Source organism: Miniopterus natalensis, chromosome 12 (assembly GCF_054644295.1).
Source record: "Miniopterus natalensis isolate mMinNat1 chromosome 12, mMinNat1.hap1, whole genome shotgun sequence".
Taxonomy (NCBI): Eukaryota; Metazoa; Chordata; class Mammalia; order Chiroptera; family Miniopteridae; genus Miniopterus; species Miniopterus natalensis.
Genome location: NC_142092.1, coordinates 2,624,785 through 2,641,758, shown reverse-complemented (window position 1 = coordinate 2,641,758; position 16,974 = coordinate 2,624,785). Strand labels below are relative to the sequence as shown.

The following is a 16,974-nucleotide window of genomic DNA, read 5'->3' as shown; positions in this document are numbered from 1 at the left end:
AGGCGAATCTCTTGCAATCATTAGGTGATAGAAGTATGGTAAAGAAACAGTCCTGCAAGTCAATAACTATGACTTGATGATCTTTGGGTATAGCAACAGGAGAAGGGTTGTAAATCTCCCATAGTAACCATGGTTTTATTTATTGCCCTTACGTCTTGTAACAATTTTAATTTTCCAGATTTTTTCTTAATAACAAAAATAGGTGTATTCCACGCGCTATTAGAGGGTTCTATATGCCCTAGTTTTAGTTGCTCTTTTACTAACTTTGATGCAGCATCTAATTTTTCCTTTGTTAAAGGCCACTGTTTCACCCAAAGCGGTTCATCTGTTTTCCATTGTATAGGGTCTGCATAAGAGGGAACAGTGGTCATAGTCATAAAAGATTTGGTTCCTGTTTTTCTGCGACTTCTAGAGTCATACCCATTTGAGATAATATATCTCTTCCCCATAGGGAAAAAGGTAGGGAAGGAATTATATAAGGCTGGAACGTCCCTGATGCATTACTATCTTCCCAGTGTCGAATACTGGAACTTTTTCCCATATTAGATGCCAATCCTAATCCTATTGAGGTAGAGGAGCTCTGTGTTGTGGGCCAAGTATTAGGCCAGTCCTTACCAGCTATGCAGGAGACATCTGCCCCTGTGTCAATTAAGCCCTCTATTTCCTTTCCTTCTATCAATACTTTTTTCATGGGTCTATGCCTTCCTACTTTTTGTATCCAAGCTACTAAATCACTAGAGCCAAATCCTTCATCTCCTCTCTCTTCTTTTAATGTAACATTTGGAAGGGCCAAGTAAGGGAGCAATAATAATTGTGCTATTCTTTGTCCCGGGTGTATTTGTGTAGTCTTTTTTGGAGGTGGAATCATAATTTTTAATTCCCCTGTATAGTCTGAATCTGTTACTCCTGGGAGGACCTGTATCCCTGCCTTAGAACTTGAACTTCTTCCTATAATTAGTCCCATATCCCTTAGGTAAGGGGCCAAATATTCCTGTGGAGATAAGAGTCATTTGTGTTTCAGGCGTACTTATAGAAAAATTAGAGGCAGATAGATATAACCCTGCACTCCCAGGGGAGGCCCTTTCTAGGTCATGGATGGATCGCTTCTTCCTGTCTGAGTTCCCCAGCTTTGAGTAGGGGCCTGGGGTGGCCCTCTTGGTCTAATTTTACTACGGGCTTACAAGGAGGTCTGGCTGAGTCATGACTATTAATACTCGTGTAACTTTTAGCCTTTTTAATTTCACCTTCCTCAGTAACTTGTCTAACCACTTCCTCAGTAACTTGTCTTGCAAAACATACAGCCTCATGAGTAGGATCAAAACTATCCTTCAGCAAATTCCAAAGTAAGAAAGCATCTACTGGGACTCTTTCAGGCCTGTGCATAGTATAGTATACTTTCATTTCCTTCCCCAATTTCTTCCAAGTCCCTAAATTCAAAGTACCTTCCTCTGGGAACCAAGGGGAACATTCTTGTACAAAATGAAGAAATTCTTTAAGTTGCCTATGAAATACATGAATTCCTCTTTTACTTAACATATGCTTAGTTATATCAATAAAGAGTCCTCTTTCTTTAGACTCCATATGCCCCATGATTACTTGCCCTTTCTACTTAGCCTCCTCTGCTAAGGGGTCTGCAGCACCCAATGGGCGAGAGCCTATCCCTACCGTAACTCAATGACTTACCTTCAGGTCCCTGTTTGGGCGCCACTTGCCGCAGTCCAGCTGCAGCAGGAGTCAGGGTTCCCGAAGGTGGGCAAGTCGTCGGCGCTGGGAGACATCAGACTACTCGACTGGGAGGTGGTGTGACACTGTTCCACTTTATTGAGAATCAACATAATCTTTTATACTTTCTTTTTGGCTACCATTACTTTTCTGTGATTAGTAAAGCAGAGAATACTACTCATAGGTTAAACAATACAAGTTTCAATTTCATCAGAATGGAACAATTTTGACTTTTATATTTTAGAATAGAGGAGAAAGGAAAAATCAGTGACCTATAAAGTGATAGATGTGGCTTTGTTTGCAGCAGGAATATATTGGCTTGTGAGACAGAAATTTTATATAATATTTACCTGGGGTTACTACTGACTTTTCTTGTGGTTATATTTTAACTATGGACCTATTCATAAGCTATTATATTCTTCTTGCCATTTTCTTCTAAGAAAAGAGTGCCTTTTGCCATAGGTACTGATTGACTGCTAAGAATGCTTTTCTTTCATTTCTTTGGGAGCAAGCACGAGAGTGGCCACCTCCTTGCCAAGCGTTTCATGAAGGGCAAGTTCTCATACTGACCATGCCTTCCATTTACATTAACTATTCTGATTCCATTCTCATTGTAAGCACCTGTGTAAGGCAGAGGAGGGTCTGGTAGCCTTTCCACACTGTTAGCCCCTTCAGGGGGATGCCACAATCTGTGTGCTACCCAGGGTGGTCCTTGTACAGCAGGCAAGTGGCGATGGCCTTTTCTTGTCCTCGACTAATCCTGCAGTCATAGGCGGGGCACTGGAGGATCGGCGGCTGTGTGAGCTCAGCTTTCTCTAGTTCCTCCATAGATTCCTTATGGGGGTGCCAGGGGGAGTTTTCTTAGCTGCTTCTAATAACAATTTGTGAAAGTATCCAGCAAATGTGGTAAAGACTGGACTTGGGGAAATCGGGATTTCTTGAGATGTGATTTTTAGGAGCAAATCATTATTTGCCATTCCCAGGTTAGATATTGATTTTACGACCCAATATCCCTCTCTAAGGAGGAGAAGAGCGATTCCCATTAAGCCAATTCCTCCCACCCACATGCCAGGTCCTCTCCCCAGAAGACGCCTTCTGTGAAGCTTCCTCTCCCTGTTCGGAACTTGTCAGATGACATGGCTGGAAGGTGGCATGGTAGGTCGCCTCTATTGTGAGTATTGGGCAGGATCGCGAGAGGCAGCTCCTGTCGTGAGAGTTGGGCAGCATTGGGAGAGGCAGCGGCTATCTCGAGAGTTGTGCTTTATCCCAAGAGGCAGCCGCTATTGGGAGAGTTGGGAGTGTTAGCGAGAGGCAGCCACTGTCGCCATAATTGGTCATATCGCAAGAGGCAGGGATTCTCGCCAAAGTTGGGAAATATCGCACGAGGATGCCGCTTTCGCCATGGTTGAGCAGTATGGCGAGAGCCAACCGCTATCGCCAGAGTAGAGCAGCGTCACGAGAGGCAGCAGCTAGTGCCAGAGTTTGGAAGCATTGCGAGAAGCAGCCGATACCGTGAGAGCTGGGCAGTATCAGCAGAGGGAGCTGCTATCGTGAGAGCTGGGGAGTATCATGAGAAGCAACCTGCACCCAAGAGTTGTGGAGTGTCAAGATAGGCAGCCTTATCGAGAGCTGGGCAGTATGAGAGAGGCAGCCGCCGTCGGGAGAGCTGGGCAGTATGAGAGAGGCAGCCGCCGTCGGGAGAGCTGGGCAGTATGAGAGAGGCAGCCGCCGTCGGGAGAGCTGGGCAGTATGAGAGAGGCAGCCGCCGTCGGGAGAGCTGGGCAGTATGAGAGAGACAGCCCCCGTCGGGAGAGCTGGGCAGTATGAGAGAGGCAGCCCCCGTCAGGAGAGCTGGGCAGTATGAGAGAGGCAGCCCCCGTCACGAGAGCTGGGCAGTATGAGAGAGACAGCCCCCGTCGGGAGAGCTGGGCAGTATGAGAGAGGCAGCCCCCGTCAGGAGAGCTGGGCAGTATGAGAGAGGCAGCCCCCGTCGGGAGAGCTGGGCAGTATGAGAGAGGCAGCCCCCGTCAGGAGAGCTGGGCAGTATGAGAGAGACAGCCGCCGTCGGGAGAGCTGGGCAGTATGAGAGAGACAGCCCCCGTCGGGAGAGCTGGGCAGTATGAGAGAGACAGCCCCCGTCGGGAGAGCTGGGCAGTATGAGAGAGACAGCCGCCGTCGGGAGAGCTGGGCAGTATGAGAGAGGCAGCCCCCGTCGGGAGAGCTGGGCAGTATGAGAGAGGCAGCCCCCGTCGGGAGAGCTGGGCAGTATGAGAGAGGCAGCCGCCGTCGGGAGAGCTGGGCAGTATGAGAGAGACAGCCCCCGTCGCGAGAGATGGGCAGTATGAGAGAGACAGCCCCCGTCGGGAGAGATGGGCAGTATGAGAGAGACAGCCCCCGTCGCGAGAGATGGGCAGTATGAGAGAGACAGCCCCCGTCGGGAGAGATGGGCAGTATGAGAGAGGCAGCCGCCGTCACGAGAGCTGGGCAGTATGAGAGAGGCAGCCCCCGTCGCGAGAGCTGGGAAGTTTCCAGAGAGGCCACTGCTGTTATGAGAGACGCGCAGTATCGCTGGAGGCAGCTGCTACTGTGAGAGTTGTGCTTTATCGCGTGAGGCCGCCGCTATCACCAGAGTTCATCAGCATCACGAGAGGCAGCCACTATCGCGAGAACTGGGCAGTATCAGGAGAGGCATAAATATCGCCAAGTTTGGGCAGTATCGGAAGAGGGAGCCAATATAGCGAGAGTTGGGCAGATTCGCGAGAGGCAGCCGCTATCGCTAGATTTGGGCAGTATCCCAAGAGGCAGCCGCTATTGTGAGAGTTGGGCGGTATAGTAAGAGGGACACGATGTTGTGAGAGTTGGGCAGATTCGTGAGAGGCAGCCCCTTTCTCGAGAGTTTGTCAGTATCGTGAGATGAAGCCCCGTTCACGAGAAGTTGGAAGTATTGTGTGAAGCAGACTCTATAGCCAGAGTTGAGCAGTATCACGAGAGGCCGCCGCTATCGTGAGAGTTGTGCTGTATTGTGAGAGGCAGCCAATATCCCGAGACTTGGGCAGTATAGTGAGCAGAAGCCCCTTTCGCAAGAATTTGGAAGTATCACAAGAGGCAGCAACTTTCGCGAGAATTGTGCAATATCGTGAGAGGCAGCCGCTTTCGCCAGGGATGAGCCGTGTTGCAAGAGCCAACCGCTATCATCCTAGTAGAGCAGTATCGTGACAGGCAGGCGATTTTGCGAGAGCTGGGCAGTGTCGTGAGAGCAAAGCGCTATCGCCAGGATTGAGCAGTATCCCGAGAGGCCGCCGATATCGTGGGATGTGGGCAAAATAGCGAGAGGCAGCCGCTCCCCAGCGCTCATTAGTATCTTGAGAGGCAGCGGCTATTGTGAAAGTTGGGCACTATCATGAGAGGCAGCCTCTATCCCAAGAGTTGGGCAGTATCAAGATAGTCAGCCATTATCCTCAGAGTTGGGCGGGCTCGCGAGAGTTGGGAAGTTTCGCGAGTGGCAGCCGCTAGCCAGAGAGTTGAGCAGTGTCTTGAGAAGCAGCTGCTATCATGAGAGTTGGGCAGTATCAGGAGAGGCAGCCGCTGTCATCAGACTTGGTCGGTACACCAAGAGGCAGCCGCTGTCGCCAGACTTGGTCGGTACACCAAGAGGCAGCCGCTGTCGCCAGACTTGGTCAGTACACCAAGAGGCAGCTGCTGTTGCCATACTTGGTCAGTACACCAAGAGGCAGCCGCTGTCGCCAGACTTGGTCGGTACACCAAGAGGCAGCCGCTATCGCCAGACTTGGTCGGTACACCAAGAGGCAGCCGCTATCGCCAGACTTGGTCAGTACACCAAGAGGCAGCCGCTATCGCCAGACTTGGTCGGTACACCAAGAGGAGCCGCTATCGCCAGACTTGGTCGGTACACCAAGAGGAGCCGCTATCATCAGACTTGGTCGGTACACCAAGAGGCAGCCGCTATCGCCAGACTTGGTCAGTACACCAAGAGGCAGCCGCTATCGCCAGACTTGGTCAGTACACCAAGAGGCAGCCGCTATCGCCAGACTTGGTCGGTACACCAAGAGGCAGCCGCTGTCGCCAGACTTGGTCGGTACACCAAGAGGCAGCCGCTGTCGCCAGACTTGGTCGGTACACCAAGAGGCAGCCGCTGTCGCCAGACTTGGTCAGTACACCAAGAGGCAGCCGCTGTCGCCAGACTTGGTCGGTACACCAAGAGGCAGCCGCTGTCGCCAGACTTGGTCAGTACACCAAGAGGCAGCCGCTATCGCCAGACTTGGTCGGTACACCAAGAGGCAGCCGCTGTCGCCAGACTTGGTCAGTACACCAAGAGGCAGCCGCTATCGCCAGACTTGGTCGGTACACCAAGAGGCAGCCGCTATCGCCAGACTTGGTCGGTACACCAAGAGGAGCCGCTATCGCCAGACTTGGTCGGTACACCAAGAGGCAGCCGCTGTCGCCAGACTTGGTCGGTACACCAAGAGGAGCCGCTATCATCAGACTTGGTCGGTACACCAAGAGGCAGCCGCTGTCGCCAGACTTGGTCGGTACACCAAGAGGAGCCGCTATCATCAGACTTGGTCGGTACACCAAGAGGCAGCCGCTGTCGCCAGACTTGGTCGGTACACCAAGAGGCAGCCGCTGTCATCAGACTTGGTCGGTACACCAAGAGGCAGCCGCTATCGCCAGACTTGGTCGGTACACCAAGAGGCAGCCGCTATCGCCAGACTTGGTCAGTACACCAAGAGGCAGCCGCTATCGCCAGACTTGGTCAGTACACCAAGAGGCAGCCGCTGTCGCCAGACTTGGTCGGTACACCAAGAGGCAGCCGCTATCGCCAGACTTGGTCGGTACACCAAGAGGCAGCCGCTATCGCCAGACTTGGTCGGTACACCAAGAGGCAGCCGCTGTCGCCAGACTTGGTCGGTACACCAAGAGGCAGCCGCTGTCATCAGACTTGGTCGGTACACCAAGAGGCAGCCGCTATCATCAGACTTGGTCGGTACACCAAGAGGCAGCCGCTATCGCCAGACTTGGTCGGTACACCAAGAGGCAGCCGCTATCGCCAGACTTGGTCGGTACACCAAGAGGCAGCCGCTGTCGCCAGACTTGGTCGGTACACCAAGAGGCAGCCGCTGTCATCAGACTTGGTCGGTACACCAAGAGGCAGCCGCTATCATCAGACTTGGTCGGTACACCAAGAGGCAGCCGCTATCGCCAGACTTGGTCGGTACACCAAGAGGCAGCCGCTATCGCCAGACTTGGTCGGTACACCAAGAGGCAGCCGCTGTCGCCAGACTTGGTCGGTACACCAAGAGGCAGCCGCTGTCATCAGACTTGGTCGGTACACCAAGAGGCAGCCGCTATCATCAGACTTGGTCGGTACACCAAGAGGCAGCCGCTATCGCCAGACTTGGTCGGTACACCAAGAGGCAGCCGCTATCGCCAGACTTGGTCGGTACACCAAGAGGCAGCCGCTGTCGCCAGACTTGGTCGGTACACCAAGAGGCAGCCGCTATCATCAGACTTGGTCGGTACACCAAGAGGCAGCCGCTATCATCAGACTTGGTCGGTACACCAAGAGGCAGCCGCTGTCATCAGACTTGGTCGGTACACCAAGAGGCAGCCGCTGTCATCAGACTTGGTCGGTACACCAAGAGGCAGCCGCTATCATCAGACTTGGTCGGTACACCAAGAGGCAGCCGCTGTCATCAGACTTGGTCGGTACACCAAGAGGCAGCCGCTGTCATCAGACTTGGTCGGTACACCAAGAGGCAGCCGCTATCGCCAGACTTGGTCGGTACACCAAGAGGCAGCCGCTATCGCCAGACTTGGTCGGTACACCAAGAGGCAGCCGCTGTCGCCAGACTTGGTCGGTACACCAAGAGGCAGCCGCTGTCATCAGACTTGGTCGGTACACCAAGAGGCAGCCGCTATCATCAGACTTGGTCGGTACACCAAGAGGCAGCCGCTATCGCCAGACTTGGTCGGTACACCAAGAGGCAGCCGCTATCGCCAGACTTGGTCGGTACACCAAGAGGCAGCCGCTGTCGCCAGACTTGGTCGGTACACCAAGAGGCAGCCGCTATCATCAGACTTGGTCGGTACACCAAGAGGCAGCCGCTATCATCAGACTTGGTCGGTACACCAAGAGGCAGCCGCTGTCATCAGACTTGGTCGGTACACCAAGAGGCAGCCGCTGTCATCAGACTTGGTCGGTACACCAAGAGGCAGCCGCTATCATCAGACTTGGTCGGTACACCAAGAGGCAGCCGCTGTCATCAGACTTGGTCGGTACACCAAGAGGCAGCCGCTATCATCAGACTTGGTCGGTACACCAAGAGGCAGCCGCTATCATCAGACTTGGTCAGTACACCAAGAGGCAGCCGCTGTCATCAGACTTGGTCGGTACACCAAGAGGCAGCCGCTGTCATCAGACTTGGTCGGTACACCAAGAGGCAGCCGCTGTCATCAGACTTGGTCAGTACACCAAGAGGCAGCCGCTATCGCCAGACTTGGTCGGTACACCAAGAGGCAGCCGCTGTCGCCAGACTTGGTCGGTACACCAAGAGGCAGCCGCTATCGCCAGACTTGGTCGGTACACCAAGAGGCAGCCGCTGTCATCAGACTTGGTCGGTACACCAAGAGGAGCCGCTATCGCCGAAGTTCATCAGTATCCTGAGAGGCAGCCATTCACGCAAGAGTAGGGCACTGTCGCAAGAGGCAGCCTCCATCGCGACATCTGGGCTGTGTCGTACAGGCCACAACTATCTGCACAGCTGAGCAGTGTCTCGTGAGGCAGCCCGTATCGCAATAGCTGAGCAGCTTCACGAGACGCAGCCACTATCGCGAGAAGTGGGAAGTGTCACGAGAGGCAGCCGCTATCTGGGTGGTTGGGCGATATTGTGAGAGGCAGCCGCTATCTGGGTGGTTGGGCGATATTGTGAGAGGCAGCCGCTACTGCGAGAGTTGGGCAGCATCGAGAGAGAAGCCCCTTTCTTGAGAATTTGGAAGAACCGTGAATGGCAGCCGCTATAGCCAGAGACGAGCAGCATTGCGAGAGGCAGCGGCTGTCACCAGAGGTGGTAAGTTTCGTGAGAGACAACCGCTCTCGCGAGATTTTGGCAGTATCACGAGAGGAACCCGTTATCACAAGAGTTGGTCAATATCCTGAGAGGAAGCCCCTCTCACGAAAATTTGAAAGTATCACGAGGCATTTGCTATCGAGAGAGTTGGGTAGTATCTCAACAGGCAGCTGCTATTGCGAGAGTCGTGTGGCATAGCGACAGCCAGCCGCCGTCGCCATAGGGGGGCAGTACCCGGGAGCCGGCCGCCGTCGCCATAGGGGGGCAGTACCCGGGAGCCGGCCGCCGTCGCCATAGGGGGGCAGTACCCGGGAGCCGGCGGCCGTCGCCATAGGGGGGCAGTACCCGGGAGCCGGCGGCCGTCGCCATAGGGGGGCAGTACCCGGGAGCCGGCCGCCGTCGCCATAGGGGGGCAGTACCCGGGAGCCGGCCGCTGTCGCCATAGGGGGGCAGTACCCGGGAGCCAGCCGCTGTCCCAGAGATGCACAGCATTGGGAGAGGCAGCCGCCCCTGCCAGAGTGGGGAAGCATTGCGGCTGCCTCTCGAGACTTGGGCAGCACCGAGAGAGGCAGTTACTGAAACGAGAGTTTAGCAGTATCGCGAGAGACAGCCCGTATCGCGAGCATTGGGCAGTATTGGGAGAGCCACCTGCTATCGCGAGCGTTGGGAAGTATCGCGAGAGGCAGCCGCTATCGAGAGAGCTGGGCAGCTTCGCGACAGGCAGCTGCCATCGGGAGAGTTGTGCGGTATTGGGAGAGGAAGCCGGTATCGCGGGAGTTGGGCGGAACAGCGACAGCCAGCCACTGTCGACATAGGTGGGCAGTGTCTGGAGAGGCAGCCGCTTTCGCCAGAGATAAGTATTGCCAGAGGGAGCCACTGTCGCAAGTGTTGTGCAGTATTGAGAGAGGCGGCTGCTAAACGAGATTTCAACAGTATCGCGAGAGACACCTGACATCGCCAGAGTTGGGCAGTATTGCGAGAAGCTGCCGCCATCGGTAGGTTTGGCCAGTGTCGCAGGAGGCAGCCATTATTGTGAGAGTTGGCAGTGTCACGAGAGGCAGCCGCTGTTGCGAAAGTTGGGCAGATTTGCGAGAGGCAGCCGCTATCGCGAGTTTGTCAGTATCGCAAGAGGAAGACCCTTTCTCAAGAATTTGAAAGTATCTCATGAGGCAACCGCTATCCCAAGAGCTATAAAATATCCTGGAAGGCAGCTGCTATCTCCAGAGATGAGCAGTATCGCGAGAGGAAGCAACTATGGCCAGAGTTGGGAAATATCTCGAGCGGCAGCCACTCTCTCGCGAGTTGGGTAGTATTGCGAGAGGTAGCCGTTATCATGAGAGTTGTGAGGCATCACGAGAGGCAGCGGTTATTGCGAGAGTTGTGAGGTATCCGAAGAGTCACCTGCTATCTCGAGAGTATGTCAGTTCATGAGATGAAGCTCCTTTCACGAGAATTTGTAAGTATAGCGAGATGCATCCGCTATTGAGAGAGTTGGGCCATATCGCGAAAGGGAGCTGCTGTTGCGAGAGTTGTGTGGTATCACGAGAGGAGGCCGCTATCGAGAGAGTTGTGCAGCATAGCACCAGCCAGCCTCTATCGCCAGAGTTGGGCAGTATTACGAGAGGCAGCGGCCTTCGCCAGAGATGAGCAGTATCACGAGAGGGAGCCGCTATCGCGAGAGTTAGGCAGTATTGAGAGAGGAAGCCACTAAAACGAGAGTTCAGCGGTATCATGAGAGCCAACCGCTATCGCCAGAGTAGAGCAGAATCATGGGAGGCAGCCGATTTTGCGCGAGTTGGACAGTATGGCAAGAGACAACTGCTGTCGCCAGAATTGAGAAGTATTGCATATGGCAGCCACTATCGTGAGAGTTGAGCAGCATTTCAAGAAGCAGCCGCTACGGTGAGAGTAGGAAAGTACCGCGAGAGGCAGCCGTTACCGTGAGAGTTGGGCAGTATCTTGAGAGGCCGCCACTATAGCGAGAGTTGGGCAGTATTGCGAGAGTCATCCGCCATCGCCAGAGGTGGGCAGGATCCCGAGAGGCAGCCGCTATCGCGACAGCTGGGCAGTGTCGCAGGAGGGAACCACTGTCCCCACGGTTGAGCAGTATGTTGAGAAGCAGCCGGTATCACGAGAGGTGAGCAGTATCGCCAGTCGCAGCCACTATACTGAAAGATGGGTCTCAGATCAGCCTTGGCATTTCTTGCTCTGGCCTGTTCCTCTCCTGCCTGAATAAAGATGAGGCCTCTGAGCCTCAGTGGTGCTGCCGGGAGGGCTGCTCAAGCCTTTGTCAGGTTAGCTAGGAGACAAGGGAGAAGCTTTCCACCCAGAGAGTCTCAGCGGGGACTCCCCCAGGCTTGAACCACAGGACAAAAGCATGGGGGTGTAGACAAAATGAGAGCAGGGGGAGTGCTGATGGCACCTAGCATTGAGTAGCTCCAGAACACACTTTGTAGGCATCCTTACATAATTAATTTTTTGTTTTCATTACATATGGGATAAGTGGTGAAAATATAATCTTTTATACTTGCTATGCTTGTGTGTAGGGCTTATTGCCTACCAGGCCCCATTCTGAGAATATTAAAATATTAAATAATTGAGTGCTTTAACCCTTTCAATTACATCATCTATTTTTATCTTCATTTTACAGGTGAGGAAACTAAGGTACAAGGAGGTTAAGCAACTTCTCTTAGGTTAAACAGTCAAATAGTGAGGCTGACATTTCACCCTTAAACAAATGTGCACCATAATGGCATCAATTAGCTCCTGCTACCTAACAAACCATCCAGAAATAGAACGGCTTTGAACAGCACACACTGATGTTCCTCGTGATTTCATGGGCTGGCGGCTGGCTCTCCCAGTATGGGCTGCTCCGCTGGTATCCACAGTCAGCTGGAAGCTCCCCCAGATGTCTCACGAAGGTGGTCACAGGGACCAAGAGGAACGAGACTGGACGACTCAACGAGAAATGGACTTTTGGGTGTCCGATTGTGTTACGTTTGCCAGTGTCAAAGCCGCCCAGAATCAGGATGGGAGGAGACCCCCAAGGGCATGGACTGCAGGAGGGGAAGAATTAAAGGCTATTTCTACAATCTCCACAATAGTCTTAGCTCTGAACCACTGGCTGAGATGCCTCTTAAGATTCTGAGTGTCTTAACCCCAAATCCAGCCCTCAGTGGACCCAGAGGAGGAGCAGACAAAGATCCGAGAGCCCATCAGTCCCCTTCCCAGCGCCCCCCATCTCAGCCCCATGGTGCAGTCAGACCGTAGTTATGTTGAACTGTGCGTACACTCTGCTCTCCAAATGTCAGTTTAGTTTCTGAGACTTGGTTGGGTCATATCCCCACTGCCCTCTGCCTCCTTTTTTGCCACAAACAAAACACCAGGATTTATGCCGAGCTTTCTCTTATTCTGTCATTTCTCAGATATTAACATGTGGGCCTCAAAGACAACACACATCTGCTCTTCATTCCCAGGCCTAACAACCTTCGTTGATGTCAAATTCTTCCCAAAAGGCAGTTTGAATTTTAGTCTCTTCCTCATGAATACACAGAATTTGGGGATAGAAGTTATAGATTTGATTACTGGCATTGCTAATTTTCACAAGTGGATTTAAGAAAAAACCTCTGGGTTTCAATTTCTTTCCTCTGCAAAATGGGAATGAAAATCCTAGTTATTACCAAGAGAAAATTGTGTGTGAAAAGCCACTATCCCCTTAAGCCAGTTTAAAAGCCATGAAATCAGAAGGGAGACAAGAATCTTGTATAAATACCCTTGTCTCCTGAACAGCTAGTCTCTGCCAGTTTATCACTGTGTCTCTGTGTCACCAAGAGTACCGTCGCTTGGCCTCTGCCAGGGGCTCTGCAGAGTTGCAGCCTCTGGAGAGAGGGTTCTGGGCTCTGAAGGTGGCGTGAGATGCCTTTAAAGCCTCTGAGGAACTGAGAACTGAATCCATGAAACTATGCTCACCTGGGTAGGCAGAACTGCAGGGCCTGTTCTGGGCTCCAGGACAGTCAAATGCCCGGCAGGGAAGGAAGGCCCAGGGATGGTGAGCAGCTGCAGCCACACTGCAAATGCACCCACCCTTTGCTCCAGGCCTAGAAAGGATAAGAGCCCCTTCCCAGAAGCTTGAGGGCAGGATTGCACACCTGTGGCTGGGGCAAGATGCCAGCTCCACTGCAAGACTGGGCATGTGTCACTCAGACTGATGCTCCTCAGAGGAGCTCCAGGCCGAGGTGCTGGGTCTGCCATTCCCACAAGGCAGGCATCAGGCAGCCGCAATCCAACTAGTCACGTAGTCAATCATCTCTGGCCTGATGTGGACCAGGAGGACACATGTCAGTCACACAGCCCCCTCTCCAGTCCCAGGGTGCACAGATAAGTATGTAAACATCGTGACACCCGTGCGTTTCCAGGAAGCACGGCTGAGTGTGGATGCGTCAGCTGCATGCCCACAGGAGCAGACAGGAGCAAGGGCGAGGCAGGAACTAAGAAGCCACTGGAAGCCCTTCTATCCACTCCTGCTTTACTCTTTCACTTTCCATCGTGTCTGGTCCTTTCTGCTGCATACTGAGTATTTGTGTACACAGGATGCAGAGACCACAGGATGGGGCAAATAAAGCGGACTTGCCTCTCACTTAGACACTGGGCTGTAAAGTCCGCAGGCTCCATGACAAGGGCAGAAGGGTCTTGAGAAATCCCCTGGATCCAGCACTGCCCTTCCACTGGCCATGGCTAAGGATTCATTTATTTACCCAGTTGGGCATCTGCGGAAGGAGTTGGGTTTTGCTTAGGGGCCATGGAGTTTTTAAAATAAGTGATAATCAACATTAGAATCACAACTGAAGCAAAATGCTCACCCTGTGACAAGCAGCAGGGGTGGAGGGGAGAAAAGGTTTGTGGGGCCTTGTCTTGGTCCCTGGGGTATACATTCAAGGGCAAGATGTCAGATAAAACTACTCCTATGATTTACATCACCTCTCTCTTCTCTCTAACAACATAATTGAGTTTAGGTGAATTAAATGCAGCGACAGGACCCCTTCACAGTCTGATTCACCGTAGAGGTGTGCAAAGCCCTTGGTCCCGAGCCCAGATCATAGGTTCAATCCCAGCACCAGGCGCAAGTGCATCCCAAGCCCCAGGCCTCTGACTCACGCCCTTGGAGGTGTGCAGGCTCTGGGATGTGTGTGGGCTCGGGGGTAGGGAGGTGGGAGATGGCCCAGGGTGTGCCTAGCAGCTCCAGCTGACTCCTGAGAGCTGGAGGTGCAGCTGCAGGGGAGAGCATTCAGGGCTCTGCAGGTGTCCTGCCTGCACTCAGTGAAGTAGCATTGGGGTAGCTTGACATGGCCCGCATTCAGATATGCAGGAAGAACTTCCTCCTGGGGCATCTGTCTTCAGAAGTCTGGTGGAAAGTGTAGGGAGACGAGCTGGAGGTCTCACGCGTGGGAAGTAATGGAGGCATTTTGAAGATTGATTGGGAAATATTGATAATCTGAGACAGCTTTTTCAAATTGCTGGAGCTTCGTTGTAACAGAGAAGGGTAATTGCCTTCTCAATACCCACTCTGTCCTTCCTGAGCATCAGAATCCTGGGTTGTCAGGGAGACTATGTGTTCAGCTAAGAGACTGGATTTTTCTGGCCTCCCTTTCAGGCAGAAGTGGTAAGTGAGATAGAGGTACAAATTACTGGGCAGAATTTCTGGAAAGTATCCTCAGGTGGGTTGACTTGCTAAAGAGGAGTATTTTCCTGACTTCTTTCTTTCCCTCCTGTTTCTGACTGAAGCCTAGGTGCGGTGGCTGGAGCACCAGCATCTGTCTTGAACCATGAGGATGAAAGCCAGGGACTAAGGTTGATGTGCCAGGAAGACAAAGGGAGCCTGAGTCCCTGCTGGCGCTATAGAATGGAGCTGCCACTGTACCGGGCCTGGGCTGTTCAGCTCAAGGCCTTTTTAACTGACTTCTTCCATTCAAGACAATAAATCCCTAATTCATTTAAGACACAACTGTTAGTAAAAAGCAGTTAGAAATACAGTTCCTAAGTAGTACATTCATATTTCACTTCTCACTAGAAAAATGGAATAAATTTTTCCTAAGTTTGTTTTGGGGGTTGAGTTGTATATGCTTTCTTTTTTTAAATGATAAAAGCAACATGTTCTCCTTATTGTCACGGTGTGAGGAGCCCACTGAATAGGTTCCTTACTCAGGTATTCAGAGCTGGGTGCTGGGAGCTGGGTGCTGCGAGGGGTGTGGGAGGGTGAGGAAATTACATCCGTCCCAGGAGTCTAAGTGGGCTGGTGGCTCATCTTTTCCTGGAAAAAGAGTGAGTCTGCATTTCTGTCCTTCGGACCAGGTAGGCAGGTGTGAGGTACACTCTGAAGTTGGTGAAAAACTGAGTGTGGTGTAGATGGGTCCAGGGTCCAATCCAGTGACCAGAATTTAGCCCAGTGCCCTAATCCTTGGTTCCAGTTGACCCCACCTATAAATATTGTGCCCTAGGGGCATGTCAGACTGCCATCTACCACCCTTCTCCAAAAGGGGATCTCCTCACCCTCTGAGACCAGGAAAGTCCCTGCTCTCCTCCCTGTGCCCGTATCACATGACTTCAGTTTGTTACCTTGTAGGGTAAGAATCTGCAGGTGTGGCACTCATCCTGATTGTTCCAGGAGCAGGAACCAAGACTAACACCATCGTGCATCCCGGCTTCCCTTGCAATGAATGCAGCCAAGTAACTGAGTTCTACTCAAGGGCAATGTGAGCAAGGGTAACCCCCCACTGGCATAAACCTAGGAGGCACCATTCACCGTACGGAGATACAAGCCCAAGGGGGAGGCCGGTGCTGCCCCAGCCCCACTTGCTCTCCAGAGACGGAGAGTTTGAGTGGACAGCAGCGAGGCCGAACACGACAGCAGAGCTCTGAGCAGAAACCTCCGCAGCAGCTGCCCCAGAACGGGCAGGGCTTGGTCAGTGATGCCAGTGCTCCTATTTTTATGTCTCTGCTTTCAACTCAGGACCAACCACAGGAGGTCAAATGTGCCCACACACCAAGCACACAGGGTGTCCTGCTTCCAGTTAGCCTGCCTCGAGCTTCCCCGGCCCACAGCCCCCCATCAGGGCACACAGGAAGCCCCTCAACACAGGCTCCTCGCTACAGCAAGCTTGGAGTCCATCGGCTCTGCTTGTTTGGTTTTTTGGGGGCGGTCCTCACCCATTTCTGCACTCCCTTCCTGCTGAGTGCAAGGCAGAGTGGCTTCAGCGCTAGGATTGACGGGGCCAGAATCTCTGGTGGTAACGAGGCTGCCAACCAGTCCTTGCCTGAGCTTTTCAGGTTATCACTGGGTCCGTTTTATTCATCGATTTCCCTCTTGGTCATAAATTCAATTTATTGAGATTCTGTTTCCTGGTATTTGTGGACAATTTGGCTCAAATAATCTCACAAAAATTTTTCACAGGTTTGAATGTTTTTTTATGTTCAGTCTCAATGGAATTAAGATCCTTCTAATAACAGGGCTATCTATACCCGGAGTGTGCTGGGCGCATGAGAGTCACTGGTGGGTAGGAGGCTCCCATCCCTGAGGCAGCTCCCATACAGGCTTGGTGCCCATGTGTTAGGTGTGGGCTAGGCAGGGGACTCCTTGGCCTCTACGAGTTGGATTGGATGCCTCTGACTCTGTTTCCAACTCCTCCAGATTTCAAGGAGGCCCATATTTTGTGCCTGCCTCTTGTGACGCTGGCTGCTTCTTGAGATATTGGCTGCCTCTTGTGAAACTGATGCCTCTTGTGATAATGCATGCCTCTCCCCAAAGTGCCTGCCACTCAGGATACTGGCTGCCTCTCCCAAGAGTGCCAGCTTCTCACAATACTGGCTGCCTTTCATGATACTTGCTACCTCTCCAAACACTAGCCAACCCTAGCGATAGTGTGCACCTCTCGAGATCCTGGCTGCCTTTCCTGATCCTGGCCATCTCTAATGATAGTGCCAGCCTTTCGATACTGGCTGACTCTCATGGTACTGAGTGACTCTCGGGATAGTGCCTGCCTCTTGCGATAATGCTGGCCTCTCCCCATAGTGCCAGCCTTTCTCTATACTGGCTTACTCTCAGGATACTGGGTGCCTCTCACAATAGTGCCTGCCTGTTGTGATACTGGCTGCCTCTCCTGATACTTAC

General features: G+C 52.6%; 1 long non-coding RNA gene across 2 annotated transcripts in view; it reads left to right on the top strand.

The window, feature by feature from the left end:
* Nucleotides 1–16,974, top strand: part of LOC148091747 (uncharacterized) — a 56,197-nt gene that overhangs the window by 29,749 nt on the left and 9,474 nt on the right. The window contains exon 1 of one of the 2 annotated variants that reach the window (XR_015715431.1): nucleotides 16,011–16,133. The exons of the other annotated variant lie outside the window; for it this stretch is intronic. This is a non-coding gene — a long non-coding RNA (uncharacterized LOC148091747). Of the gene's footprint in view, nucleotides 1–16,010; nucleotides 16,134–16,974 lie in introns of those variants that run through there. 2 annotated transcript variants of the gene reach the window in all.